The 23,772-nt window shown below is 45.4% G+C and overlaps 59 non-coding genes across 59 annotated transcripts; all 59 read right to left on the bottom strand.

Annotated features, from left to right (window-relative positions):
• Positions 1–61: 61 nt before the first annotated feature.
• trnag-gcc (transfer RNA glycine (anticodon GCC)) lies at positions 62–132 on the bottom strand. Its single transcript has one exon. It is a non-coding gene; the product is annotated as a tRNA-Gly (tRNA).
• Positions 133–244: 112 nt separating this feature from the next.
• Positions 245–316, bottom strand: trnad-guc (transfer RNA aspartic acid (anticodon GUC)). The gene has a single exon. It is a non-coding gene; the product is annotated as a tRNA-Asp (tRNA).
• Positions 317–866: 550 nt separating this feature from the next.
• Positions 867–937, bottom strand: trnag-gcc (transfer RNA glycine (anticodon GCC)). The gene has a single exon. It is a non-coding gene; the product is annotated as a tRNA-Gly (tRNA).
• Positions 938–1,049: 112 nt separating this feature from the next.
• trnad-guc (transfer RNA aspartic acid (anticodon GUC)) lies at positions 1,050–1,121 on the bottom strand. The gene has a single exon. It is a non-coding gene; the product is annotated as a tRNA-Asp (tRNA).
• Positions 1,122–1,671: 550 nt separating this feature from the next.
• trnag-gcc (transfer RNA glycine (anticodon GCC)) lies at positions 1,672–1,742 on the bottom strand. The gene has a single exon. It is a non-coding gene; the product is annotated as a tRNA-Gly (tRNA).
• A 112-nt stretch (positions 1,743–1,854) lies between these two features.
• trnad-guc (transfer RNA aspartic acid (anticodon GUC)) lies at positions 1,855–1,926 on the bottom strand. The gene has a single exon. It is a non-coding gene; the product is annotated as a tRNA-Asp (tRNA).
• Positions 1,927–2,476: 550 nt separating this feature from the next.
• On the bottom strand, positions 2,477–2,547 carry trnag-gcc (transfer RNA glycine (anticodon GCC)). The gene has a single exon. It is a non-coding gene; the product is annotated as a tRNA-Gly (tRNA).
• A 112-nt stretch (positions 2,548–2,659) lies between these two features.
• trnad-guc (transfer RNA aspartic acid (anticodon GUC)) lies at positions 2,660–2,731 on the bottom strand. The gene has a single exon. It is a non-coding gene; the product is annotated as a tRNA-Asp (tRNA).
• A 550-nt stretch (positions 2,732–3,281) lies between these two features.
• On the bottom strand, positions 3,282–3,352 carry trnag-gcc (transfer RNA glycine (anticodon GCC)). Its single transcript has one exon. It is a non-coding gene; the product is annotated as a tRNA-Gly (tRNA).
• Positions 3,353–3,464: 112 nt separating this feature from the next.
• On the bottom strand, positions 3,465–3,536 carry trnad-guc (transfer RNA aspartic acid (anticodon GUC)). The gene has a single exon. It is a non-coding gene; the product is annotated as a tRNA-Asp (tRNA).
• Positions 3,537–4,086: 550 nt separating this feature from the next.
• Positions 4,087–4,157, bottom strand: trnag-gcc (transfer RNA glycine (anticodon GCC)). Its single transcript has one exon. It is a non-coding gene; the product is annotated as a tRNA-Gly (tRNA).
• A 112-nt stretch (positions 4,158–4,269) lies between these two features.
• trnad-guc (transfer RNA aspartic acid (anticodon GUC)) lies at positions 4,270–4,341 on the bottom strand. Its single transcript has one exon. It is a non-coding gene; the product is annotated as a tRNA-Asp (tRNA).
• A 550-nt stretch (positions 4,342–4,891) lies between these two features.
• trnag-gcc (transfer RNA glycine (anticodon GCC)) lies at positions 4,892–4,962 on the bottom strand. The gene has a single exon. It is a non-coding gene; the product is annotated as a tRNA-Gly (tRNA).
• A 112-nt stretch (positions 4,963–5,074) lies between these two features.
• Positions 5,075–5,146, bottom strand: trnad-guc (transfer RNA aspartic acid (anticodon GUC)). Its single transcript has one exon. It is a non-coding gene; the product is annotated as a tRNA-Asp (tRNA).
• A 550-nt stretch (positions 5,147–5,696) lies between these two features.
• On the bottom strand, positions 5,697–5,767 carry trnag-gcc (transfer RNA glycine (anticodon GCC)). The gene has a single exon. It is a non-coding gene; the product is annotated as a tRNA-Gly (tRNA).
• A 112-nt stretch (positions 5,768–5,879) lies between these two features.
• trnad-guc (transfer RNA aspartic acid (anticodon GUC)) lies at positions 5,880–5,951 on the bottom strand. The gene has a single exon. It is a non-coding gene; the product is annotated as a tRNA-Asp (tRNA).
• Positions 5,952–6,501: 550 nt separating this feature from the next.
• Positions 6,502–6,572, bottom strand: trnag-gcc (transfer RNA glycine (anticodon GCC)). Its single transcript has one exon. It is a non-coding gene; the product is annotated as a tRNA-Gly (tRNA).
• Positions 6,573–6,684: 112 nt separating this feature from the next.
• trnad-guc (transfer RNA aspartic acid (anticodon GUC)) lies at positions 6,685–6,756 on the bottom strand. The gene has a single exon. It is a non-coding gene; the product is annotated as a tRNA-Asp (tRNA).
• A 732-nt stretch (positions 6,757–7,488) lies between these two features.
• On the bottom strand, positions 7,489–7,560 carry trnad-guc (transfer RNA aspartic acid (anticodon GUC)). The gene has a single exon. It is a non-coding gene; the product is annotated as a tRNA-Asp (tRNA).
• A 550-nt stretch (positions 7,561–8,110) lies between these two features.
• On the bottom strand, positions 8,111–8,181 carry trnag-gcc (transfer RNA glycine (anticodon GCC)). Its single transcript has one exon. It is a non-coding gene; the product is annotated as a tRNA-Gly (tRNA).
• Positions 8,182–8,293: 112 nt separating this feature from the next.
• Positions 8,294–8,365, bottom strand: trnad-guc (transfer RNA aspartic acid (anticodon GUC)). The gene has a single exon. It is a non-coding gene; the product is annotated as a tRNA-Asp (tRNA).
• A 550-nt stretch (positions 8,366–8,915) lies between these two features.
• On the bottom strand, positions 8,916–8,986 carry trnag-gcc (transfer RNA glycine (anticodon GCC)). The gene has a single exon. It is a non-coding gene; the product is annotated as a tRNA-Gly (tRNA).
• A 112-nt stretch (positions 8,987–9,098) lies between these two features.
• trnad-guc (transfer RNA aspartic acid (anticodon GUC)) lies at positions 9,099–9,170 on the bottom strand. Its single transcript has one exon. It is a non-coding gene; the product is annotated as a tRNA-Asp (tRNA).
• Positions 9,171–9,720: 550 nt separating this feature from the next.
• Positions 9,721–9,791, bottom strand: trnag-gcc (transfer RNA glycine (anticodon GCC)). Its single transcript has one exon. It is a non-coding gene; the product is annotated as a tRNA-Gly (tRNA).
• A 112-nt stretch (positions 9,792–9,903) lies between these two features.
• On the bottom strand, positions 9,904–9,975 carry trnad-guc (transfer RNA aspartic acid (anticodon GUC)). The gene has a single exon. It is a non-coding gene; the product is annotated as a tRNA-Asp (tRNA).
• Positions 9,976–10,525: 550 nt separating this feature from the next.
• Positions 10,526–10,596, bottom strand: trnag-gcc (transfer RNA glycine (anticodon GCC)). The gene has a single exon. It is a non-coding gene; the product is annotated as a tRNA-Gly (tRNA).
• Positions 10,597–10,708: 112 nt separating this feature from the next.
• On the bottom strand, positions 10,709–10,780 carry trnad-guc (transfer RNA aspartic acid (anticodon GUC)). Its single transcript has one exon. It is a non-coding gene; the product is annotated as a tRNA-Asp (tRNA).
• A 550-nt stretch (positions 10,781–11,330) lies between these two features.
• On the bottom strand, positions 11,331–11,401 carry trnag-gcc (transfer RNA glycine (anticodon GCC)). Its single transcript has one exon. It is a non-coding gene; the product is annotated as a tRNA-Gly (tRNA).
• A 112-nt stretch (positions 11,402–11,513) lies between these two features.
• Positions 11,514–11,585, bottom strand: trnad-guc (transfer RNA aspartic acid (anticodon GUC)). The gene has a single exon. It is a non-coding gene; the product is annotated as a tRNA-Asp (tRNA).
• Positions 11,586–12,135: 550 nt separating this feature from the next.
• trnag-gcc (transfer RNA glycine (anticodon GCC)) lies at positions 12,136–12,206 on the bottom strand. Its single transcript has one exon. It is a non-coding gene; the product is annotated as a tRNA-Gly (tRNA).
• Positions 12,207–12,318: 112 nt separating this feature from the next.
• trnad-guc (transfer RNA aspartic acid (anticodon GUC)) lies at positions 12,319–12,390 on the bottom strand. The gene has a single exon. It is a non-coding gene; the product is annotated as a tRNA-Asp (tRNA).
• A 550-nt stretch (positions 12,391–12,940) lies between these two features.
• trnag-gcc (transfer RNA glycine (anticodon GCC)) lies at positions 12,941–13,011 on the bottom strand. The gene has a single exon. It is a non-coding gene; the product is annotated as a tRNA-Gly (tRNA).
• A 112-nt stretch (positions 13,012–13,123) lies between these two features.
• On the bottom strand, positions 13,124–13,195 carry trnad-guc (transfer RNA aspartic acid (anticodon GUC)). Its single transcript has one exon. It is a non-coding gene; the product is annotated as a tRNA-Asp (tRNA).
• A 550-nt stretch (positions 13,196–13,745) lies between these two features.
• trnag-gcc (transfer RNA glycine (anticodon GCC)) lies at positions 13,746–13,816 on the bottom strand. The gene has a single exon. It is a non-coding gene; the product is annotated as a tRNA-Gly (tRNA).
• Positions 13,817–13,928: 112 nt separating this feature from the next.
• On the bottom strand, positions 13,929–14,000 carry trnad-guc (transfer RNA aspartic acid (anticodon GUC)). Its single transcript has one exon. It is a non-coding gene; the product is annotated as a tRNA-Asp (tRNA).
• A 550-nt stretch (positions 14,001–14,550) lies between these two features.
• On the bottom strand, positions 14,551–14,621 carry trnag-gcc (transfer RNA glycine (anticodon GCC)). Its single transcript has one exon. It is a non-coding gene; the product is annotated as a tRNA-Gly (tRNA).
• Positions 14,622–14,733: 112 nt separating this feature from the next.
• Positions 14,734–14,805, bottom strand: trnad-guc (transfer RNA aspartic acid (anticodon GUC)). The gene has a single exon. It is a non-coding gene; the product is annotated as a tRNA-Asp (tRNA).
• A 550-nt stretch (positions 14,806–15,355) lies between these two features.
• Positions 15,356–15,426, bottom strand: trnag-gcc (transfer RNA glycine (anticodon GCC)). The gene has a single exon. It is a non-coding gene; the product is annotated as a tRNA-Gly (tRNA).
• Positions 15,427–15,538: 112 nt separating this feature from the next.
• Positions 15,539–15,610, bottom strand: trnad-guc (transfer RNA aspartic acid (anticodon GUC)). Its single transcript has one exon. It is a non-coding gene; the product is annotated as a tRNA-Asp (tRNA).
• Positions 15,611–16,160: 550 nt separating this feature from the next.
• On the bottom strand, positions 16,161–16,231 carry trnag-gcc (transfer RNA glycine (anticodon GCC)). Its single transcript has one exon. It is a non-coding gene; the product is annotated as a tRNA-Gly (tRNA).
• A 112-nt stretch (positions 16,232–16,343) lies between these two features.
• On the bottom strand, positions 16,344–16,415 carry trnad-guc (transfer RNA aspartic acid (anticodon GUC)). The gene has a single exon. It is a non-coding gene; the product is annotated as a tRNA-Asp (tRNA).
• A 550-nt stretch (positions 16,416–16,965) lies between these two features.
• Positions 16,966–17,036, bottom strand: trnag-gcc (transfer RNA glycine (anticodon GCC)). Its single transcript has one exon. It is a non-coding gene; the product is annotated as a tRNA-Gly (tRNA).
• A 112-nt stretch (positions 17,037–17,148) lies between these two features.
• Positions 17,149–17,220, bottom strand: trnad-guc (transfer RNA aspartic acid (anticodon GUC)). Its single transcript has one exon. It is a non-coding gene; the product is annotated as a tRNA-Asp (tRNA).
• A 550-nt stretch (positions 17,221–17,770) lies between these two features.
• On the bottom strand, positions 17,771–17,841 carry trnag-gcc (transfer RNA glycine (anticodon GCC)). The gene has a single exon. It is a non-coding gene; the product is annotated as a tRNA-Gly (tRNA).
• A 112-nt stretch (positions 17,842–17,953) lies between these two features.
• On the bottom strand, positions 17,954–18,025 carry trnad-guc (transfer RNA aspartic acid (anticodon GUC)). Its single transcript has one exon. It is a non-coding gene; the product is annotated as a tRNA-Asp (tRNA).
• Positions 18,026–18,575: 550 nt separating this feature from the next.
• trnag-gcc (transfer RNA glycine (anticodon GCC)) lies at positions 18,576–18,646 on the bottom strand. The gene has a single exon. It is a non-coding gene; the product is annotated as a tRNA-Gly (tRNA).
• A 112-nt stretch (positions 18,647–18,758) lies between these two features.
• Positions 18,759–18,830, bottom strand: trnad-guc (transfer RNA aspartic acid (anticodon GUC)). Its single transcript has one exon. It is a non-coding gene; the product is annotated as a tRNA-Asp (tRNA).
• A 550-nt stretch (positions 18,831–19,380) lies between these two features.
• trnag-gcc (transfer RNA glycine (anticodon GCC)) lies at positions 19,381–19,451 on the bottom strand. The gene has a single exon. It is a non-coding gene; the product is annotated as a tRNA-Gly (tRNA).
• A 112-nt stretch (positions 19,452–19,563) lies between these two features.
• Positions 19,564–19,635, bottom strand: trnad-guc (transfer RNA aspartic acid (anticodon GUC)). The gene has a single exon. It is a non-coding gene; the product is annotated as a tRNA-Asp (tRNA).
• Positions 19,636–20,185: 550 nt separating this feature from the next.
• trnag-gcc (transfer RNA glycine (anticodon GCC)) lies at positions 20,186–20,256 on the bottom strand. The gene has a single exon. It is a non-coding gene; the product is annotated as a tRNA-Gly (tRNA).
• A 111-nt stretch (positions 20,257–20,367) lies between these two features.
• On the bottom strand, positions 20,368–20,439 carry trnad-guc (transfer RNA aspartic acid (anticodon GUC)). The gene has a single exon. It is a non-coding gene; the product is annotated as a tRNA-Asp (tRNA).
• A 550-nt stretch (positions 20,440–20,989) lies between these two features.
• On the bottom strand, positions 20,990–21,060 carry trnag-gcc (transfer RNA glycine (anticodon GCC)). The gene has a single exon. It is a non-coding gene; the product is annotated as a tRNA-Gly (tRNA).
• A 112-nt stretch (positions 21,061–21,172) lies between these two features.
• Positions 21,173–21,244, bottom strand: trnad-guc (transfer RNA aspartic acid (anticodon GUC)). The gene has a single exon. It is a non-coding gene; the product is annotated as a tRNA-Asp (tRNA).
• Positions 21,245–21,794: 550 nt separating this feature from the next.
• Positions 21,795–21,865, bottom strand: trnag-gcc (transfer RNA glycine (anticodon GCC)). Its single transcript has one exon. It is a non-coding gene; the product is annotated as a tRNA-Gly (tRNA).
• Positions 21,866–21,978: 113 nt separating this feature from the next.
• On the bottom strand, positions 21,979–22,050 carry trnad-guc (transfer RNA aspartic acid (anticodon GUC)). Its single transcript has one exon. It is a non-coding gene; the product is annotated as a tRNA-Asp (tRNA).
• A 550-nt stretch (positions 22,051–22,600) lies between these two features.
• On the bottom strand, positions 22,601–22,671 carry trnag-gcc (transfer RNA glycine (anticodon GCC)). The gene has a single exon. It is a non-coding gene; the product is annotated as a tRNA-Gly (tRNA).
• Positions 22,672–22,784: 113 nt separating this feature from the next.
• trnad-guc (transfer RNA aspartic acid (anticodon GUC)) lies at positions 22,785–22,856 on the bottom strand. Its single transcript has one exon. It is a non-coding gene; the product is annotated as a tRNA-Asp (tRNA).
• Positions 22,857–23,406: 550 nt separating this feature from the next.
• On the bottom strand, positions 23,407–23,477 carry trnag-gcc (transfer RNA glycine (anticodon GCC)). The gene has a single exon. It is a non-coding gene; the product is annotated as a tRNA-Gly (tRNA).
• A 113-nt stretch (positions 23,478–23,590) lies between these two features.
• trnad-guc (transfer RNA aspartic acid (anticodon GUC)) lies at positions 23,591–23,662 on the bottom strand. Its single transcript has one exon. It is a non-coding gene; the product is annotated as a tRNA-Asp (tRNA).
• Positions 23,663–23,772: the final 110 nt, after the last annotated feature.

Consider the following 23,772-nt stretch of genomic DNA (forward strand, 5'->3'; position numbering starts at 1 on the left):
GAGCACAGATTTCTTCCTCAGGGGTTTGCATACTTCTCGAAATTACATGTTCAAAACATCCTGCATTGGCCGGGAATCGAAGCCGGGCCTCCCGCAGGGCAGGCGAGAATTCTACCACTGAACAACCAATGCCTTGGAATACTGAGATAATGCTGGAAATCGTATCATAAAGCTTTATCTCCAAGCATATTTTTCGCATAGTGGGCTCAGCTACATTGTTCACCCTAAAAAAAAGCAGTCCTTTCTCCCCGTCGGGGAATTGAACCCCGGTCTCCCGCGTGACAGGCGGGGATACTCACCACTATACTAACGAGGAGCTGGTGTGGAGGACGTTTGAAAAAACGTGGAGCATTGGTACTAACTATACGTTGGCAGTGTTGGGCTTTAACACTTCTAACCAAAACATCTGTATAGACTGAATAGTTGGAGCTAGAAACTACTGTGACCCCTCTATGGAAAGCTGGGACTCTCACGAACACGTACATGTAATCGATTTCGCTCTATACCACTCACAGGCCACACACTCGTAGTTAGAAGGTGACGCGTTTGTGGGATGTCCCAGGACATTGTCACAAATGCCAAACTCAAGACAGTTGTCGATGACTAGTTGGTTACTCGTTTCCCATTTAACAACTAAAGCCTTGCACAAAGTAAATCACCTCACACACTGGACATCTACAATGGATTCACCAAAGTCTTCTGAGAATGAGTAAAAGTCCAAACTGAAAATGAAAGCAAAGTCAGATTTTTCAAGAGTCAGTTGAGATTTCGACCAAGACCAGAGATTTCTGTTGGCCTGGCAATCGAGCACAGATTTCTTCCTCAGGGGTTTGCATACTTCTCGAAATTACATGTTCAAAACATCCTGCATTGGCCGGGAATCGAAGCCGGGCCTCCCGCAGGGCAGGCGAGAATTCTACCACTGAACAACCAATGCCTTGGAATACTGAGATAATGCTGGAAATCGTATCATAAAGCTTTATCTCCAAGCATATTTTTCGCATAGTGGGCTCAGCTACATTGTTCACCCTAAAAAAAAGCAGTCCTTTCTCCCCGTCGGGGAATTGAACCCCGGTCTCCCGCGTGACAGGCGGGGATACTCACCACTATACTAACGAGGAGCTGGTGTGGAGGACGTTTGAAAAAACGTGGAGCATTGGTACTAACTATACGTTGGCAGTGTTGGGCTTTAACACTTCTAACCAAAACATCTGTATAGACTGAATAGTTGGAGCTAGAAACTACTGTGACCCCTCTATGGAAAGCTGGGACTCTCACGAACACGTACATGTAATCGATTTCGCTCTATACCACTCACAGGCCACACACTCGTAGTTAGAAGGTGACGCGTTTGTGGGATGTCCCAGGACATTGTCACAAATGCCAAACTCAAGACAGTTGTCGATGACTAGTTGGTTACTCGTTTCCCATTTAACAACTAAAGCCTTGCACAAAGTAAATCACCTCACACACTGGACATCTACAATGGATTCACCAAAGTCTTCTGAGAATGAGTAAAAGTCCAAACTGAAAATGAAAGCAAAGTCAGATTTTTCAAGAGTCAGTTGAGATTTCGACCAAGACCAGAGATTTCTGTTGGCCTGGCAATCGAGCACAGATTTCTTCCTCAGGGGTTTGCATACTTCTCGAAATTACATGTTCAAAACATCCTGCATTGGCCGGGAATCGAAGCCGGGCCTCCCGCAGGGCAGGCGAGAATTCTACCACTGAACAACCAATGCCTTGGAATACTGAGATAATGCTGGAAATCGTATCATAAAGCTTTATCTCCAAGCATATTTTTCGCATAGTGGGCTCAGCTACATTGTTCACCCTAAAAAAAAGCAGTCCTTTCTCCCCGTCGGGGAATTGAACCCCGGTCTCCCGCGTGACAGGCGGGGATACTCACCACTATACTAACGAGGAGCTGGTGTGGAGGACGTTTGAAAAAACGTGGAGCATTGGTACTAACTATACGTTGGCAGTGTTGGGCTTTAACACTTCTAACCAAAACATCTGTATAGACTGAATAGTTGGAGCTAGAAACTACTGTGACCCCTCTATGGAAAGCTGGGACTCTCACGAACACGTACATGTAATCGATTTCGCTCTATACCACTCACAGGCCACACACTCGTAGTTAGAAGGTGACGCGTTTGTGGGATGTCCCAGGACATTGTCACAAATGCCAAACTCAAGACAGTTGTCGATGACTAGTTGGTTACTCGTTTCCCATTTAACAACTAAAGCCTTGCACAAAGTAAATCACCTCACACACTGGACATCTACAATGGATTCACCAAAGTCTTCTGAGAATGAGTAAAAGTCCAAACTGAAAATGAAAGCAAAGTCAGATTTTTCAAGAGTCAGTTGAGATTTCGACCAAGACCAGAGATTTCTGTTGGCCTGGCAATCGAGCACAGATTTCTTCCTCAGGGGTTTGCATACTTCTCGAAATTACATGTTCAAAACATCCTGCATTGGCCGGGAATCGAAGCCGGGCCTCCCGCAGGGCAGGCGAGAATTCTACCACTGAACAACCAATGCCTTGGAATACTGAGATAATGCTGGAAATCGTATCATAAAGCTTTATCTCCAAGCATATTTTTCGCATAGTGGGCTCAGCTACATTGTTCACCCTAAAAAAAAGCAGTCCTTTCTCCCCGTCGGGGAATTGAACCCCGGTCTCCCGCGTGACAGGCGGGGATACTCACCACTATACTAACGAGGAGCTGGTGTGGAGGACGTTTGAAAAAACGTGGAGCATTGGTACTAACTATACGTTGGCAGTGTTGGGCTTTAACACTTCTAACCAAAACATCTGTATAGACTGAATAGTTGGAGCTAGAAACTACTGTGACCCCTCTATGGAAAGCTGGGACTCTCACGAACACGTACATGTAATCGATTTCGCTCTATACCACTCACAGGCCACACACTCGTAGTTAGAAGGTGACGCGTTTGTGGGATGTCCCAGGACATTGTCACAAATGCCAAACTCAAGACAGTTGTCGATGACTAGTTGGTTACTCGTTTCCCATTTAACAACTAAAGCCTTGCACAAAGTAAATCACCTCACACACTGGACATCTACAATGGATTCACCAAAGTCTTCTGAGAATGAGTAAAAGTCCAAACTGAAAATGAAAGCAAAGTCAGATTTTTCAAGAGTCAGTTGAGATTTCGACCAAGACCAGAGATTTCTGTTGGCCTGGCAATCGAGCACAGATTTCTTCCTCAGGGGTTTGCATACTTCTCGAAATTACATGTTCAAAACATCCTGCATTGGCCGGGAATCGAAGCCGGGCCTCCCGCAGGGCAGGCGAGAATTCTACCACTGAACAACCAATGCCTTGGAATACTGAGATAATGCTGGAAATCGTATCATAAAGCTTTATCTCCAAGCATATTTTTCGCATAGTGGGCTCAGCTACATTGTTCACCCTAAAAAAAAGCAGTCCTTTCTCCCCGTCGGGGAATTGAACCCCGGTCTCCCGCGTGACAGGCGGGGATACTCACCACTATACTAACGAGGAGCTGGTGTGGAGGACGTTTGAAAAAACGTGGAGCATTGGTACTAACTATACGTTGGCAGTGTTGGGCTTTAACACTTCTAACCAAAACATCTGTATAGACTGAATAGTTGGAGCTAGAAACTACTGTGACCCCTCTATGGAAAGCTGGGACTCTCACGAACACGTACATGTAATCGATTTCGCTCTATACCACTCACAGGCCACACACTCGTAGTTAGAAGGTGACGCGTTTGTGGGATGTCCCAGGACATTGTCACAAATGCCAAACTCAAGACAGTTGTCGATGACTAGTTGGTTACTCGTTTCCCATTTAACAACTAAAGCCTTGCACAAAGTAAATCACCTCACACACTGGACATCTACAATGGATTCACCAAAGTCTTCTGAGAATGAGTAAAAGTCCAAACTGAAAATGAAAGCAAAGTCAGATTTTTCAAGAGTCAGTTGAGATTTCGACCAAGACCAGAGATTTCTGTTGGCCTGGCAATCGAGCACAGATTTCTTCCTCAGGGGTTTGCATACTTCTCGAAATTACATGTTCAAAACATCCTGCATTGGCCGGGAATCGAAGCCGGGCCTCCCGCAGGGCAGGCGAGAATTCTACCACTGAACAACCAATGCCTTGGAATACTGAGATAATGCTGGAAATCGTATCATAAAGCTTTATCTCCAAGCATATTTTTCGCATAGTGGGCTCAGCTACATTGTTCACCCTAAAAAAAAGCAGTCCTTTCTCCCCGTCGGGGAATTGAACCCCGGTCTCCCGCGTGACAGGCGGGGATACTCACCACTATACTAACGAGGAGCTGGTGTGGAGGACGTTTGAAAAAACGTGGAGCATTGGTACTAACTATACGTTGGCAGTGTTGGGCTTTAACACTTCTAACCAAAACATCTGTATAGACTGAATAGTTGGAGCTAGAAACTACTGTGACCCCTCTATGGAAAGCTGGGACTCTCACGAACACGTACATGTAATCGATTTCGCTCTATACCACTCACAGGCCACACACTCGTAGTTAGAAGGTGACGCGTTTGTGGGATGTCCCAGGACATTGTCACAAATGCCAAACTCAAGACAGTTGTCGATGACTAGTTGGTTACTCGTTTCCCATTTAACAACTAAAGCCTTGCACAAAGTAAATCACCTCACACACTGGACATCTACAATGGATTCACCAAAGTCTTCTGAGAATGAGTAAAAGTCCAAACTGAAAATGAAAGCAAAGTCAGATTTTTCAAGAGTCAGTTGAGATTTCGACCAAGACCAGAGATTTCTGTTGGCCTGGCAATCGAGCACAGATTTCTTCCTCAGGGGTTTGCATACTTCTCGAAATTACATGTTCAAAACATCCTGCATTGGCCGGGAATCGAAGCCGGGCCTCCCGCAGGGCAGGCGAGAATTCTACCACTGAACAACCAATGCCTTGGAATACTGAGATAATGCTGGAAATCGTATCATAAAGCTTTATCTCCAAGCATATTTTTCGCATAGTGGGCTCAGCTACATTGTTCACCCTAAAAAAAAGCAGTCCTTTCTCCCCGTCGGGGAATTGAACCCCGGTCTCCCGCGTGACAGGCGGGGATACTCACCACTATACTAACGAGGAGCTGGTGTGGAGGACGTTTGAAAAAACGTGGAGCATTGGTACTAACTATACGTTGGCAGTGTTGGGCTTTAACACTTCTAACCAAAACATCTGTATAGACTGAATAGTTGGAGCTAGAAACTACTGTGACCCCTCTATGGAAAGCTGGGACTCTCACGAACACGTACATGTAATCGATTTCGCTCTATACCACTCACAGGCCACACACTCGTAGTTAGAAGGTGACGCGTTTGTGGGATGTCCCAGGACATTGTCACAAATGCCAAACTCAAGACAGTTGTCGATGACTAGTTGGTTACTCGTTTCCCATTTAACAACTAAAGCCTTGCACAAAGTAAATCACCTCACACACTGGACATCTACAATGGATTCACCAAAGTCTTCTGAGAATGAGTAAAAGTCCAAACTGAAAATGAAAGCAAAGTCAGATTTTTCAAGAGTCAGTTGAGATTTCGACCAAGACCAGAGATTTCTGTTGGCCTGGCAATCGAGCACAGATTTCTTCCTCAGGGGTTTGCATACTTCTCGAAATTACATGTTCAAAACATCCTGCATTGGCCGGGAATCGAAGCCGGGCCTCCCGCAGGGCAGGCGAGAATTCTACCACTGAACAACCAATGCCTTGGAATACTGAGATAATGCTGGAAATCGTATCATAAAGCTTTATCTCCAAGCATATTTTTCGCATAGTGGGCTCAGCTACATTGTTCACCCTAAAAAAAAGCAGTCCTTTCTCCCCGTCGGGGAATTGAACCCCGGTCTCCCGCGTGACAGGCGGGGATACTCACCACTATACTAACGAGGAGCTGGTGTGGAGGACGTTTGAAAAAACGTGGAGCATTGGTACTAACTATACGTTGGCAGTGTTGGGCTTTAACACTTCTAACCAAAACATCTGTATAGACTGAATAGTTGGAGCTAGAAACTACTGTGACCCCTCTATGGAAAGCTGGGACTCTCACGAACACGTACATGTAATCGATTTCGCTCTATACCACTCACAGGCCACACACTCGTAGTTAGAAGGTGACGCGTTTGTGGGATGTCCCAGGACATTGTCACAAATGCCAAACTCAAGACAGTTGTCGATGACTAGTTGGTTACTCGTTTCCCATTTAACAACTAAAGCCTTGCACAAAGTAAATCACCTCACACACTGGACATCTACAATGGATTCACCAAAGTCTTCTGAGAATGAGTAAAAGTCCAAACTGAAAATGAAAGCAAAGTCAGATTTTTCAAGAGTCAGTTGAGATTTCGACCAAGACCAGAGATTTCTGTTGGCCTGGCAATCGAGCACAGATTTCTTCCTCAGGGGTTTGCATACTTCTCGAAATTACATGTTCAAAACATCCTGCATTGGCCGGGAATCGAAGCCGGGCCTCCCGCAGGGCAGGCGAGAATTCTACCACTGAACAACCAATGCCTTGGAATACTGAGATAATGCTGGAAATCGTATCATAAAGCTTTATCTCCAAGCATATTTTTCGCATAGTGGGCTCAGCTACATTGTTCACCCTAAAAAAAAGCAGTCCTTTCTCCCCGTCGGGGAATTGAACCCCGGTCTCCCGCGTGACAGGCGGGGATACTCACCACTATACTAACGAGGAGCTGGTGTGGAGGACGTTTGAAAAAACGTGGAGCATTGGTACTAACTATACGTTGGCAGTGTTGGGCTTTAACACTTCTAACCAAAACATCTGTATAGACTGAATAGTTGGAGCTAGAAACTACTGTGACCCCTCTATGGAAAGCTGGGACTCTCACGAACACGTACATGTAATCGATTTCGCTCTATACCACTCACAGGCCACACACTCGTAGTTAGAAGGTGACGCGTTTGTGGGATGTCCCAGGACATTGTCACAAATGCCAAACTCAAGACAGTTGTCGATGACTAGTTGGTTACTCGTTTCCCATTTAACAACTAAAGCCTTGCACAAAGTAAATCACCTCACACACTGGACATCTACAATGGATTCACCAAAGTCTTCTGAGAATGAGTAAAAGTCCAAACTGAAAATGAAAGCAAAGTCAGATTTTTCAAGAGTCAGTTGAGATTTCGACCAAGACCAGAGATTTCTGTTGGCCTGGCAATCGAGCACAGATTTCTTCCTCAGGGGTTTGCATACTTCTCGAAATTACATGTTCAAAACATCCTGCATTGGCCGGGAATCGAAGCCGGGCCTCCCGCAGGGCAGGCGAGAATTCTACACTGAACAACCAATGCCTTGGAATACTGAGATAATGCTGGAAATCGTATCATAAAGCTTTATCTCCAAGCATATTTTTCGCATAGTGGGCTCAGCTACATTGTTCACCCTAAAAAAAAGCAGTCCTTTCTCCCCGTCGGGGAATTGAACCCCGGTCTCCCGCGTGACAGGCGGGGATACTCACCACTATACTAACGAGGAGCTGGTGTGGAGGACGTTTGAAAAAACGTGGAGCATTGGTACTAACTATACGTTGGCAGTGTTGGGCTTTAACACTTCTAACCAAAACATCTGTATAGACTGAATAGTTGGAGCTAGAAACTACTGTGACCCCTCTATGGAAAGCTGGGACTCTCACGAACACGTACATGTAATCGATTTCGCTCTATACCACTCACAGGCCACACACTCGTAGTTAGAAGGTGACGCGTTTGTGGGATGTCCCAGGACATTGTCACAAATGCCAAACTCAAGACAGTTGTCGATGACTAGTTGGTTACTCGTTTCCCATTTAACAACTAAAGCCTTGCACAAAGTAAATCACCTCACACACTGGACATCTACAATGGATTCACCAAAGTCTTCTGAGAATGAGTAAAAGTCCAAACTGAAAATGAAAGCAAAGTCAGATTTTTCAAGAGTCAGTTGAGATTTCGACCAAGACCAGAGATTTCTGTTGGCCTGGCAATCGAGCACAGATTTCTTCCTCAGGGGTTTGCATACTTCTCGAAATTACATGTTCAAAACATCCTGCATTGGCCGGGAATCGAAGCCGGGCCTCCCGCAGGGCAGGCGAGAATTCTACCACTGAACAACCAATGCCTTGGAATACTGAGATAATGCTGGAAATCGTATCATAAAGCTTTATCTCCAAGCATATTTTTCGCATAGTGGGCTCAGCTACATTGTTCACCCTAAAAAAAAGCAGTCCTTTCTCCCCGTCGGGGAATTGAACCCCGGTCTCCCGCGTGACAGGCGGGGATACTCACCACTATACTAACGAGGAGCTGGTGTGGAGGACGTTTGAAAAAACGTGGAGCATTGGTACTAACTATACGTTGGCAGTGTTGGGCTTTAACACTTCTAACCAAAACATCTGTATAGACTGAATAGTTGGAGCTAGAAACTACTGTGACCCCTCTATGGAAAGCTGGGACTCTCACGAACACGTACATGTAATCGATTTCGCTCTATACCACTCACAGGCCACACACTCGTAGTTAGAAGGTGACGCGTTTGTGGGATGTCCCAGGACATTGTCACAAATGCCAAACTCAAGACAGTTGTCGATGACTAGTTGGTTACTCGTTTCCCATTTAACAACTAAAGCCTTGCACAAAGTAAATCACCTCACACACTGGACATCTACAATGGATTCACCAAAGTCTTCTGAGAATGAGTAAAAGTCCAAACTGAAAATGAAAGCAAAGTCAGATTTTTCAAGAGTCAGTTGAGATTTCGACCAAGACCAGAGATTTCTGTTGGCCTGGCAATCGAGCACAGATTTCTTCCTCAGGGGTTTGCATACTTCTCGAAATTACATGTTCAAAACATCCTGCATTGGCCGGGAATCGAAGCCGGGCCTCCCGCAGGGCAGGCGAGAATTCTACCACTGAACAACCAATGCCTTGGAATACTGAGATAATGCTGGAAATCGTATCATAAAGCTTTATCTCCAAGCATATTTTTCGCATAGTGGGCTCAGCTACATTGTTCACCCTAAAAAAAAGCAGTCCTTTCTCCCCGTCGGGGAATTGAACCCCGGTCTCCCGCGTGACAGGCGGGGATACTCACCACTATACTAACGAGGAGCTGGTGTGGAGGACGTTTGAAAAAACGTGGAGCATTGGTACTAACTATACGTTGGCAGTGTTGGGCTTTAACACTTCTAACCAAAACATCTGTATAGACTGAATAGTTGGAGCTAGAAACTACTGTGACCCCTCTATGGAAAGCTGGGACTCTCACGAACACGTACATGTAATCGATTTCGCTCTATACCACTCACAGGCCACACACTCGTAGTTAGAAGGTGACGCGTTTGTGGGATGTCCCAGGACATTGTCACAAATGCCAAACTCAAGACAGTTGTCGATGACTAGTTGGTTACTCGTTTCCCATTTAACAACTAAAGCCTTGCACAAAGTAAATCACCTCACACACTGGACATCTACAATGGATTCACCAAAGTCTTCTGAGAATGAGTAAAAGTCCAAACTGAAAATGAAAGCAAAGTCAGATTTTTCAAGAGTCAGTTGAGATTTCGACCAAGACCAGAGATTTCTGTTGGCCTGGCAATCGAGCACAGATTTCTTCCTCAGGGGTTTGCATACTTCTCGAAATTACATGTTCAAAACATCCTGCATTGGCCGGGAATCGAAGCCGGGCCTCCCGCAGGGCAGGCGAGAATTCTACCACTGAACAACCAATGCCTTGGAATACTGAGATAATGCTGGAAATCGTATCATAAAGCTTTATCTCCAAGCATATTTTTCGCATAGTGGGCTCAGCTACATTGTTCACCCTAAAAAAAAGCAGTCCTTTCTCCCCGTCGGGGAATTGAACCCCGGTCTCCCGCGTGACAGGCGGGGATACTCACCACTATACTAACGAGGAGCTGGTGTGGAGGACGTTTGAAAAAACGTGGAGCATTGGTACTAACTATACGTTGGCAGTGTTGGGCTTTAACACTTCTAACCAAAACATCTGTATAGACTGAATAGTTGGAGCTAGAAACTACTGTGACCCCTCTATGGAAAGCTGGGACTCTCACGAACACGTACATGTAATCGATTTCGCTCTATACCACTCACAGGCCACACACTCGTAGTTAGAAGGTGACGCGTTTGTGGGATGTCCCAGGACATTGTCACAAATGCCAAACTCAAGACAGTTGTCGATGACTAGTTGGTTACTCGTTTCCCATTTAACAACTAAAGCCTTGCACAAAGTAAATCACCTCACACACTGGACATCTACAATGGATTCACCAAAGTCTTCTGAGAATGAGTAAAAGTCCAAACTGAAAATGAAAGCAAAGTCAGATTTTTCAAGAGTCAGTTGAGATTTCGACCAAGACCAGAGATTTCTGTTGGCCTGGCAATCGAGCACAGATTTCTTCCTCAGGGGTTTGCATACTTCTCGAAATTACATGTTCAAAACATCCTGCATTGGCCGGGAATCGAAGCCGGGCCTCCCGCAGGGCAGGCGAGAATTCTACCACTGAACAACCAATGCCTTGGAATACTGAGATAATGCTGGAAATCGTATCATAAAGCTTTATCTCCAAGCATATTTTTCGCATAGTGGGCTCAGCTACATTGTTCACCCTAAAAAAAAGCAGTCCTTTCTCCCCGTCGGGGAATTGAACCCCGGTCTCCCGCGTGACAGGCGGGGATACTCACCACTATACTAACGAGGAGCTGGTGTGGAGGACGTTTGAAAAAACGTGGAGCATTGGTACTAACTATACGTTGGCAGTGTTGGGCTTTAACACTTCTAACCAAAACATCTGTATAGACTGAATAGTTGGAGCTAGAAACTACTGTGACCCCTCTATGGAAAGCTGGGACTCTCACGAACACGTACATGTAATCGATTTCGCTCTATACCACTCACAGGCCACACACTCGTAGTTAGAAGGTGACGCGTTTGTGGGATGTCCCAGGACATTGTCACAAATGCCAAACTCAAGACAGTTGTCGATGACTAGTTGGTTACTCGTTTCCCATTTAACAACTAAAGCCTTGCACAAAGTAAATCACCTCACACACTGGACATCTACAATGGATTCACCAAAGTCTTCTGAGAATGAGTAAAAGTCCAAACTGAAAATGAAAGCAAAGTCAGATTTTTCAAGAGTCAGTTGAGATTTCGACCAAGACCAGAGATTTCTGTTGGCCTGGCAATCGAGCACAGATTTCTTCCTCAGGGGTTTGCATACTTCTCGAAATTACATGTTCAAAACATCCTGCATTGGCCGGGAATCGAACCCGGGCCTCCCGCAGGGCAGGCGAGAATTCTACCACTGAACAACCAATGCCTTGGAATACTGAGATAATGCTGGAAATCGTATCATAAAGCTTTATCTCCAAGCATATTTTTCGCATAGTGGGCTCAGCTACATTGTTCACCCTAAAAAAAAGCAGTCCTTTCTCCCCGTCGGGGAATTGAACCCCGGTCTCCCGCGTGACAGGCGGGGATACTCACCACTATACTAACGAGGAGCTGGTGTGGAGGACGTTTGAAAAAACGTGGAGCATTGGTACTAACTATACGTTGGCAGTGTTGGGCTTTAACACTTCTAACCAAAACATCTGTATAGACTGAATAGTTGGAGCTAGAAACTACTGTGACCCCTCTATGGAAAGCTGGGACTCTCACGAACACGTACATGTAATCGATTTCGCTCTATACCACTCACAGGCCACACACTCGTAGTTAGAAGGTGACGCGTTTGTGGGATGTCCCAGGACATTGTCACAAATGCCAAACTCAAGACAGTTGTCGATGACTAGTTGGTTACTCGTTTCCCATTTAACAACTAAAGCCTTGCACAAAGTAAATCACCTCACACACTGGACATCTACAATGGATTCACCAAAGTCTTCTGAGAATGAGTAAAAGTCCAAACTGAAAATGAAAGCAAAGTCAGATTTTTCAAGAGTCAGTTGAGATTTCGACCAAGACCAGAGATTTCTGTTGGCCTGGCAATCGAGCACAGATTTCTTCCTCAGGGGTTTGCATACTTCTCGAAATTACATGTTCAAAACATCCTGCATTGGCCGGGAATCGAAGCCGGGCCTCCCGCAGGGCAGGCGAGAATTCTACCACTGAACAACCAATGCCTTGGAATACTGAGATAATGCTGGAAATCGTATCATAAAGCTTTATCTCCAAGCATATTTTTCGCATAGTGGGCTCAGCTACATTGTTCACCCTAAAAAAAAGCAGTCCTTTCTCCCCGTCGGGGAATTGAACCCCGGTCTCCCGCGTGACAGGCGGGGATACTCACCACTATACTAACGAGGAGCTGGTGTGGAGGACGTTTGAAAAAACGTGGAGCATTGGTACTAACTATACGTTGGCAGTGTTGGGCTTTAACACTTCTAACCAAAACATCTGTATAGACTGAATAGTTGGAGCTAGAAACTACTGTGACCCCTCTATGGAAAGCTGGGACTCTCACGAACACGTACATGTAATCGATTTCGCTCTATACCACTCACAGGCCACACACTCGTAGTTAGAAGGTGACGCGTTTGTGGGATGTCCCAGGACATTGTCACAAATGCCAAACTCAAGACAGTTGTCGATGACTAGTTGGTTACTCGTTTCCCATTTAACAACTAAAGCCTTGCACAAAGTAAATCACCTCACACACTGGACATCTACAATGGATTCACCAAAGTCTTCTGAGAATGAGTAAAAGTCCAAACTGAAAATGAAAGCAAAGTCAGATTTTTCAAGAGTCAGTTGAGATTTCGACCAAGACCAGAGATTTCTGTTGGCCTGGCAATCGAGCACAGATTTCTTCCTCAGGGGTTTGCATACTTCTCGAAATTACATGTTCAAAACATCCTGCATTGGCCGGGAATCGAAGCCGGGCCTCCCGCAGGGCAGGCGAGAATTCTACCACTGAACAACCAATGCCTTGGAATACTGAGATAATGCTGGAAATCGTATCATAAAGCTTTATCTCCAAGCATATTTTTCGCATAGTGGGCTCAGCTACATTGTTCACCCTAAAAAAAAGCAGTCCTTTCTCCCCGTCGGGGAATTGAACCCCGGTCTCCCGCGTGACAGGCGGGGATACTCACCACTATACTAACGAGGAGCTGGTGTGGAGGACGTTTGAAAAAACGTGGAGCATTGGTACTAACTATACGTTGGCAGTGTTGGGCTTTAACACTTCTAACCAAAACATCTGTATAGACTGAATAGTTGGAGCTAGAAACTACTGTGACCCCTCTATGGAAAGCTGGGACTCTCACGAACACGTACATGTAATCGATTTCGCTCTATACCACTCACAGGCCACACACTCGTAGTTAGAAGGTGACGCGTTTGTGGGATGTCCCAGGACATTGTCACAAATGCCAAACTCAAGACAGTTGTCGATGACTAGTTGGTTACTCGTTTCCCATTTAACAACTAAAGCCTTGCACAAAGTAAATCACCTCACACACTGGACATCTACAATGGATTCACCAAAGTCTTCTGAGAATGAGTAAAAGTCCAAACTGAAAATGAAAGCAAAGTCAGATTTTTCAAGAGTCAGTTGAGATTTCGACCAAGACCAGAGATTTCTGTTGGCCTGGCAATCGAGCACAGATTTCTTCCTCAGGGGTTTGCATACTTCTCGAAATTACATGTTCAAAACATCCTGCATTGGCCGGGAATCGAAGCCGGGCCTCCCGCAGGGCAGGCGAGAATTCTACCACTGAACAACCAATGCCTTGGAATACTGAGATAATGCTGGAAATCGTATCATAAAGCTTTATCTCCAAGCATATTTTTCGCATAGTGGGCTCAGCTACATTGTTCACCCTAAAAAAAAGCAGTCCTTTCTCCCCGTCGGGGAATTGAACCCCGGTCTCCCGCGTGACAGGCGGGGATACTCACCACTATACTAACGAGGAGCTGGTGTGGAGGACGTTTGAAAAAACGTGGAGCATTGGTACTAACTATACGTTGGCAGTGTTGGGCTTTAACACTTCTAACCAAAACATCTGTATAGACTGAATAGTTGGAGCTAGAAACTACTGTGACCCCTCTATGGAAAGCTGGGACTCTCACGAACACGTACATGTAATCGATTTCGCTCTATACCACTCACAGGCCACACACTCGTAGTTAGAAGGTGACGCGTTTGTGGGATGTCCCAGGACATTGTCACAAATGCCAAACTCAAGACAGTTGTCGATGACTAGTTGGTTACTCGTTTCCCATTTAACAACTAAAGCCTTGCACAAAGTAAATCACCTCACACACTGGACATCTACAATGGATTCACCAAAGTCTTCTGAGAATGAGTAAAAGTCCAAACTGAAAATGAAAGCAAAGTCAGATTTTTCAAGAGTCAGTTGAGATTTCGACCAAGACCAGAGATTTCTGTTGGCCTGGCAATCGAGCACAGATTTCTTCCTCAGGGGTTTGCATACTTCTCGAAATTACATGTTCAAAACATCCTGCATTGGCCGGGAATCGAAGCCGGGCCTCCCGCAGGGCAGGCGAGAATTCTACCACTGAACAACCAATGCCTTGGAATACTGAGATAATGCTGGAAATCGTATCATAAAGCTTTATCTCCAAGCATATTTTTCGCATAGTGGGCTCAGCTACATTGTTCACCCTAAAAAAAAGCAGTCCTTTCTCCCCGTCGGGGAATTGAACCCCGGTCTCCCGCGTGACAGGCGGGGATACTCACCACTATACTAACGAGGAGCTGGTGTGGAGGACGTTTGAAAAAACGTGGAGCATTGGTACTAACTATACGTTGGCAGTGTTGGGCTTTAACACTTCTAACCAAAACATCTGTATAGACTGAATAGTTGGAGCTAGAAACTACTGTGACCCCTCTATGGAAAGCTGGGACTCTCACGAACACGTACATGTAATCGATTTCGCTCTATACCACTCACAGGCCACACACTCGTAGTTAGAAGGTGACGCGTTTGTGGGATGTCCCAGGACATTGTCACAAATGCCAAACTCAAGACAGTTGTCGATGACTAGTTGGTTACTCGTTTCCCATTTAACAACTAAAGCCTTGCACAAAGTAAATCACCTCACACACTGGACATCTACAATGGATTCACCAAAGTCTTCTGAGAATGAGTAAAAGTCCAAACTGAAAATGAAAGCAAAGTCAGATTTTTCAAGAGTCAGTTGAGATTTCGACCAAGACCAGAGATTTCTGTTGGCCTGGCAATCGAGCACAGATTTCTTCCTCAGGGGTTTGCATACTTCTCGAAATTACATGTTCAAAACATCCTGCATTGGCCGGGAATCGAAGCCGGGCCTCCCGCAGGGCAGGCGAGAATTCTACCACTGAACAACCAATGCCTTGGAATACTGAGATAATGCTGGAAATCGTATCATAAAGCTTTATCTCCAAGCATATTTTTCGCATAGTGGGCTCAGCTACATTGTTCACCCTAAAAAAAAGCAGTCCTTTCTCCCCGTCGGGGAATTGAACCCCGGTCTCCCGCGTGACAGGCGGGGATACTCACCACTATACTAACGAGGAGCTGGTGTGGAGGACGTTTGAAAAAACGTGGAGCATTGGTACTAACTATACGTTGGCAGTGTTGGGCTTTAACACTTCTAACCAAAACATCTGTATAGACTGAATAGTTGGAGCTAGAAACTACTGTGACCCCTCTATGGAAAGCTGGGACTCTCACGAACACGTACATGTAATCGATTTCGCTCTATACCACTCACAGGCCACACACTCGTAGTTAGAAGGTGACGCGTTTGTGGGATGTCCCAGGACATTGTCACAAATGCCAAACTCAAGACAGTTGTCGATGACTAGTTGGTTACTCGTTTCCCATTTAACAACTAAAGCCTTGCACAAAGTAAATCACCTCACACACTGGACATCTACAATGGATTCACCAAAGTCTTCTGAGAATGAGTAAAAGTCCAAACTGAAAATGAAAGCAAAGTCAGATTTTTCAAGAGTCAGTTGAGATTTCGACCAAGACCAGAGATTTCTGTTGGCCTGGCAATCGAGCACAGATTTCTTCCTCAGGGGTTTGCATACTTCTCGAAATTACATGTTCAAAACATCCTGCATTGGCCGGGAATCGAAGCCGGGCCTCCCGCAGGGCAGGCGAGAATTCTACCACTGAACAACCAATGCCTTGGAATACTGAGATAATGCTGGAAATCGTATCATAAAGCTTTATCTCCAAGCATATTTTTCGCATAGTGGGCTCAGCTACATTGTTCACCCTAAAAAAAAGCAGTCCTTTCTCCCCGTCGGGGAATTGAACCCCGGTCTCCCGCGTGACAGGCGGGGATACTCACCACTATACTAACGAGGAGCTGGTGTGGAGGACGTTTGAAAAAACGTGGAGCATTGGTACTAACTATACGTTGGCAGTGTTGGGCTTTAACACTTCTAACCAAAACATCTGTATAGACTGAATAGTTGGAGCTAGAAACTACTGTGACCCCTCTATGGAAAGCTGGGACTCTCACGAACACGTACATGTAATCGATTTCGCTCTATACCACTCACAGGCCACACACTCGTAGTTAGAAGGTGACGCGTTTGTGGGATGTCCCAGGACATTGTCACAAATGCCAAACTCAAGACAGTTGTCGATGACTAGTTGGTTACTCGTTTCCCATTTAACAACTAAAGCCTTGCACAAAGTAAATCACCTCACACACTGGACATCTACAATGGATTCACCAAAGTCTTCTGAGAATGAGTAAAAGTCCAAACTGAAAATGAAAGCAAAGTCAGATTTTTCAAGAGTCAGTTGAGATTTCGACCAAGACCAGAGATTTCTGTTGGCCTGGCAATCGAGCACAGATTTCTTCCTCAGGGGTTTGCATACTTCTCGAAATTACATGTTCAAAACATCCTGCATTGGCCGGGAATCGAAGCCGGGCCTCCCGCAGGGCAGGCGAGAATTCTACCACTGAACAACCAATGCCTTGGAATACTGAGATAATGCTGGAAATCGTATCATAAAGCTTTATCTCCAAGCATATTTTTCGCATAGTGGGCTCAGCTACATTGTTCACCCTAAAAAAAAGCAGTCCTTTCTCCCCGTCGGGGAATTGAACCCCGGTCTCCCGCGTGACAGGCGGGGATACTCACCACTATACTAACGAGGAGCTGGTGTGGAGGACGTTTGAAAAAACGTGGAGCATTGGTACTAACTATACGTTGGCAGTGTTGGGCTTTAACACTTCTAACCAAAACATCTGTATAGACTGAATAGTTGGAGCTAGAAACTACTGTGACCCCTCTATGGAAAGCTGGGACTCTCACGAACACGTACATGTAATCGATTTCGCTCTATACCACTCACAGGCCACACACTCGTAGTTAGAAGGTGACGCGTTTGTGGGATGTCCCAGGACATTGTCACAAATGCCAAACTCAAGACAGTTGTCGATGACTAGTTGGTTACTCGTTTCCCATTTAACAACTAAAGCCTTGCACAAAGTAAATCACCTCACACACTGGACATCTACAATGGATTCACCAAAGTCTTCTGAGAATGAGTAAAAGTCCAAACTGAAAATGAAAGCAAAGTCAGATTTTTCAAGAGTCAGTTGAGATTTCGACCAAGACCAGAGATTTCTGTTGGCCTGGCAATCGAGCACAGATTTCTTCCTCAGGGGTTTGCATACTTCTCGAAATTACATGTTCAAAACATCCTGCATTGGCCGGGAATCGAAGCCGGGCCTCCCGCAGGGCAGGCGAGAATTCTACCACTGAACAACCAATGCCTTGGAATACTGAGATAATGCTGGAAATCGTATCATAAAGCTTTATCTCCAAGCATATTTTTCGCATAGTGGGCTCAGCTACATTGTTCACCCTAAAAAAAAGCAGTCCTTTCTCCCCGTCGGGGAATTGAACCCCGGTCTCCCGCGTGACAGGCGGGGATACTCACCACTATACTAACGAGGAGCTGGTGTGGAGGACGTTTGAAAAAACGTGGAGCATTGGTACTAACTATACGTTGGCAGTGTTGGGCTTTAACACTTCTAACCAAAACATCTGTATAGACTGAATAGTTGGAGCTAGAAACTACTGTGACCCCTCTATGGAAAGCTGGGACTCTCACGAACACGTACATGTAATCGATTTCGCTCTATACCACTCACAGGCCACACACTCGTAGTTAGAAGGTGACGCGTTTGTGGGATGTCCCAGGACATTGTCACAAATGCCAAACTCAAGACAGTTGTCGATGACTAGTTGGTTACTCGTTTCCCATTTAACAACTAAAGCCTTGCACAAAGTAAATCACCTCACACACTGGACATCTACAATGGATTCACCAAAGTCTTCTGAGAATGAGTAAAAGTCCAAACTGAAAATGAAAGCAAAGTCAGATTTTTCAAGAGTCAGTTGAGATTTCGACCAAGACCAGAGATTTCTGTTGGCCTGGCAATCGAGCACAGATTTCTTCCTCAGGGGTTTGCATACTTCTCGAAATTACATGTTCAAAACATCCTGCATTGGCCGGGAATCGAAGCCGGGCCTCCCGCAGGGCAGGCGAGAATTCTACCACTGAACAACCAATGCCTTGGAATACTGAGATAATGCTGGAAATCGTATCATAAAGCTTTATCTCCAAGCATATTTTTCGCATAGTGGGCTCAGCTACATTGTTCACCCTAAAAAAAAGCAGTCCTTTCTCCCCGTCGGGGAATTGAACCCCGGTCTCCCGCGTGACAGGCGGGGATACTCACCACTATACTAACGAGGAGCTGGTGTGGAGGACGTTTGAAAAAACGTGGAGCATTGGTACTAACTATACGTTGGCAGTGTTGGGCTTTAACACTTCTAACCAAAACATCTGTATAGACTGAATAGTTGGAGCTAGAAACTACTGTGACCCCTCTATGGAAAGCTGGGACTCTCACGAACACGTACATGTAATCGATTTCGCTCTATACCACTCACAGGCCACACACTCGTAGTTAGAAGGTGACGCGTTTGTGGGATGTCCCAGGACATTGTCACAAATGCCAAACTCAAGACAGTTGTCGATGACTAGTTGGTTACTCGTTTCCCATTTAACAACTAAAGCCTTGCACAAAGTAAATCACCTCACACACTGGACATCTACAATGGATTCACCAAAGTCTTCTGAGAATGAGTAAAAGTCCAAACTGAAAATGAAAGCAAAGTCAGATTTTTCAAGAGTCAGTTGAGATTTCGACCAAGACCAGAGATTTCTGTTGGCCTGGCAATCGAGCACAGATTTCTTCCTCAGGGGTTTGCATACTTCTCGAAATTACATGTTCAAAACATCCTGCATTGGCCGGGAATCGAAGCCGGGCCTCCCGCAGGGCAGGCGAGAATTCTACCACTGAACAACCAATGCCTTGGAATACTGAGATAATGCTGGAAATCGTATCATAAAGCTTTATCTCCAAGCATATTTTTCGCATAGTGGGCTCAGCTACATTGTTCACCCTAAAAAAAAGCAGTCCTTTCTCCCCGTCGGGGAATTGAACCCCGGTCTCCCGCGTGACAGGCGGGGATACTCACCACTATACTAACGAGGAGCTGGTGTGGAGGACGTTTGAAAAAACGTGGAGCATTGGTACTAACTATACGTTGGCAGTGTTGGGCTTTAACACTTCTAACCAAAACATCTGTATAGACTGAATAGTTGGAGCTAGAAACTACTGTGACCCCTCTATGGAAAGCTGGGACTCTCACGAACACGTACATGTAATCGATTTCGCTCTATACCACTCACAGGCCACACACTCGTAGTTAGAAGGTGACGCGTTTGTGGGATGTCCCAGGACATTGTCACAAATGCCAAACTCAAGACAGTTGTCGATGACTAGTTGGTTACTCGTTTCCCATTTAACAACTAAAGCCTTGCACAAAGTAAATCACCTCACACACTGGACATCTACAATGGATTCACCAAAGTCTTCTGAGAATGAGTAAAAGTCCAAACTGAAAATGAAAGCAAAGTCAGATTTTTCAAGAGTCAGTTGAGATTTCGACCAAGACCAGAGATTTCTGTTGGCCTGGCAATCGAGCACAGATTTCTTCCTCAGGGGTTTGCATACTTCTCGAAATTACATGTTCAAAACATCCTGCATTGGCCGGGAATCGAAGCCGGGCCTCCCGCAGGGCAGGCGAGAATTCTACCACTGAACAACCAATGCCTTGGAATACTGAGATAATGCTGGAAATCGTATCATAAAGCTTTATCTCCAAGCATATTTTTCGCATAGTGGGCTCAGCTACATTGTTCACCCTAAAAAAAGCAGTCCTTTCTCCCCGTCGGGGAATTGAACCCCGGTCTCCCGCGTGACAGGCGGGGATACTCACCACTATACTAACGAGGAGCTGGTGTGGAGGACGTTTGAAAAAACGTGGAGCATTGGTACTAACTATACGTTGGCAGTGTTGGGCTTTAACACTTCTAACCAAAACATCTGTATAGACTGAATAGTTGGAGCTAGAAACTACTGTGACCCCTCTATGGAAAGCTGGGACTCTCACGAACACGTACATGTAATCGATTTCGCTCTATACCACTCACAGGCCACACACTCGTAGTTAGAAGGTGACGCGTTTGTGGGATGTCCCAGGACATTGTCACAAATGCCAAACTCAAGACAGTTGTCGATGACTAGTTGGTTACTCGTTTCCCATTTAACAACTAAAGCCTTGCACAAAGTAAATCACCTCACACACTGGACATCTACAATGGATTCACCAAAGTCTTCTGAGAATGAGTAAAAGTCCAAACTGAAAATGAAAGCAAAGTCAGATTTTTCAAGAGTCAGTTGAGATTTCGACCAAGACCAGAGATTTCTGTTGGCCTGGCAATCGAGCACAGATTTCTTCCTCAGGGGTTTGCATACTTCTCGAAATTACATGTTCAAAACATCCTGCATTGGCCGGGAATCGAAGCCGGGCCTCCCGCAGGGCAGGCGAGAATTCTACCACTGAACAACCAATGCCTTGGAATACTGAGATAATGCTGGAAATCGTATCATAAAGCTTTATCTCCAAGCATATTTTTCGCATAGTGGGCTCAGCTACATTGTTCACCCTAAAAAAAAGCAGTCCTTTCTCCCCGTCGGGGAATTGAACCCCGGTCTCCCGCGTGACAGGCGGGGATACTCACCACTATACTAACGAGGAGCTGGTGTGGAGGACGTTTGAAAAAACGTGGAGCATTGGTACTAACTATACGTTGGCAGTGTTGGGCTTTAACACTTCTAACCAAAACATCTGTATAGACTGAATAGTTGGAGCTAGAAACTACTGTGACCCCTCTATGGAAAGCTGGGACTCTCACGAACACGTACATGTAATCGATTTCGCTCTATACCACTCACAGGCCACACACTCGTAGTTAGAAGGTGACGCGTTTGTGGGATGTCCCAGGACATTGTCACAAATGCCAAACTCAAGACAGTTGTCGATGACTAGTTGGTTACTCGTTTCCCATTTAACAACTAAAGCCTTGCACAAAGTAAATCACCTCACACACTGGACATCTACAATGGATTCACCAAAGTCTTCTGAGAATGAGTAAAAGTCCAAACTGAAAATGAAAGCAAAGTCAGATTTTTCAAGAGTCAGTTGAGATTTCGACCAAGACCAGAGATTTCTGTTGGCCTGGCAATCGAGCACAGATTTCTTCCTCAGGGGTTTGCATACTTCTCGAAATTACATGTTCAAAACATCCTGCATTGGCCGGGAATCGAAGCCGGGCCTCCCGCAGGGCAGGCGAGAATTCTACCACTGAACAACCAATGCCTTGGAATACTGAGATAATGCTGGAAATCGTATCATAAAGCTTTATCTCCAAGCATATTTTTCGCATAGTGGGCTCAGCTACATTGTTCACCCTAAAAAAAAAGCAGTCCTTTCTCCCCGTCGGGGAATTGAACCCCGGTCTCCCGCGTGACAGGCGGGGATACTCACCACTATACTAACGAGGAGCTGGTGTGGAGGACGTTTGAAAAAACGTGGAGCATTGGTACTAACTATACGTTGGCAGTGTTGGGCTTTAACACTTCTAACCAAAACATCTGTATAGACTGAATAGTTGGAGCTAGAAACTACTGTGACCCCTCTATGGAAAGCTGGGACTCTCACGAACACGTACATGTAATCGATTTCGCTCTATACCACTCACAGGCCACACACTCGTAGTTAGAAGGTGACGCGTTTGTGGGATGTCCCAGGACATTGTCACAAATGCCAAACTCAAGACAGTTGTCGATGACTAGTTGGTTACTCGTTTCCCATTTAACAACTAAAGCCTTGCACAAAGTAAATCACCTCACACACTGGACATCTACAATGGATTCACCAAAGTCTTCTGAGAATGAGTAAATGTCCAAACTGAAAATGAAAGCAAAGTCAGATTTTTCAAGAGTCAGTTGAGATTTCGACCAAGACCAGAGATTTCTGTTGGCCTGGCAATCGAGCACAGATTTCTTCCTCAGGGGTTTGCATACTTCTCGAAATTACATGTTCAAAACATCCTGCATTGGCCGGGAATCGAAGCCGGGCCTCCCGCAGGGCAGGCGAGAATTCTACCACTGAACAACCAATGCCTTGGAATACTGAGATAATGCTGGAAATCGTATCATAAAGCTTTATCTCCAAGCATATTTTTCGCATAGTGGGCTCAGCTACATTGTTCACCCTAAAAAAAAAGCAGTCCTTTCTCCCCGTCGGGGAATTGAACCCCGGTCTCCCGCGTGACAGGCGGGGATACTCACCACTATACTAACGAGGAGCTGGTGTGGAGGACGTTTGAAAAAACGTGGAGCATTGGTACTAACTATACGTTGGCAGTGTTGGGCTTTAACACTTCTAACCAAAACATCTGTATAGACTGAATAGTTGGAGCTAGAAACTACTGTGACCCCTCTATGGAAAGCTGGGACTCTCACGAACACGTACATGTAATCGATTTCGCTCTATACCACTCACAGGCCACACACTCGTAGTTAGAAGGTGACGCGTTTGTGGGATGTCCCAGGACATTGTCACAAATGCCAAACTCAAGACAGTTGTCGATGACTAGTTGGTTACTCGTTTCCCATTTAACAACTAAAGCCTTGCACAAAGTAAATCACCTCACACACTGGACATCTACAATGGATTCACCAAAGTCTTCTGAGAATGAGTAAATGTCCAAACTGAAAATGAAAGCAAAGTCAGATTTTTCAAGAGTCAGTTGAGATTTCGACCAAGACCAGAGATTTCTGTTGGCCTGGCAATCGAGCACAGATTTCTTCCTCAGGGGTTTGCATACTTCTCGAAATTACATGTTCAAAACATCCTGCATTGGCCGGGAATCGAACCCGGGCCTCCCGCGTGGCAGGCGAGAATTCTACCACTGAACAACCAATGCCTTGGAATACTGAGATAATGCTGGAAATCGTATCATAAAGCTTTATCTCCAAGCATATTTTTCGCATAGTGGGCTCAGCTACATTGTTCACCCTAAAAAAAAAGCAGTCCTTTCTCCCCGTCGGGGAATTGAACCCCGGTCTCCCGCGTGACAGGCGGGGATACTCACCACTATACTAACGAGGAGCTGGTGTGGAGGACGTTTGAAAAAACGTGGAGCATTGGTACTAACTATACGTTGGCAGTGTTGGGCTTTAACACTTCTAACCAAAACATCTGTATAGACTGAATAGTTG

The sequence above is a fragment of the Oncorhynchus clarkii genome, chromosome 29 (genome assembly GCF_045791955.1).
Source record: "Oncorhynchus clarkii lewisi isolate Uvic-CL-2024 chromosome 29, UVic_Ocla_1.0, whole genome shotgun sequence".
Taxonomy (NCBI): domain Eukaryota; kingdom Metazoa; phylum Chordata; class Actinopteri; order Salmoniformes; family Salmonidae; genus Oncorhynchus; species Oncorhynchus clarkii.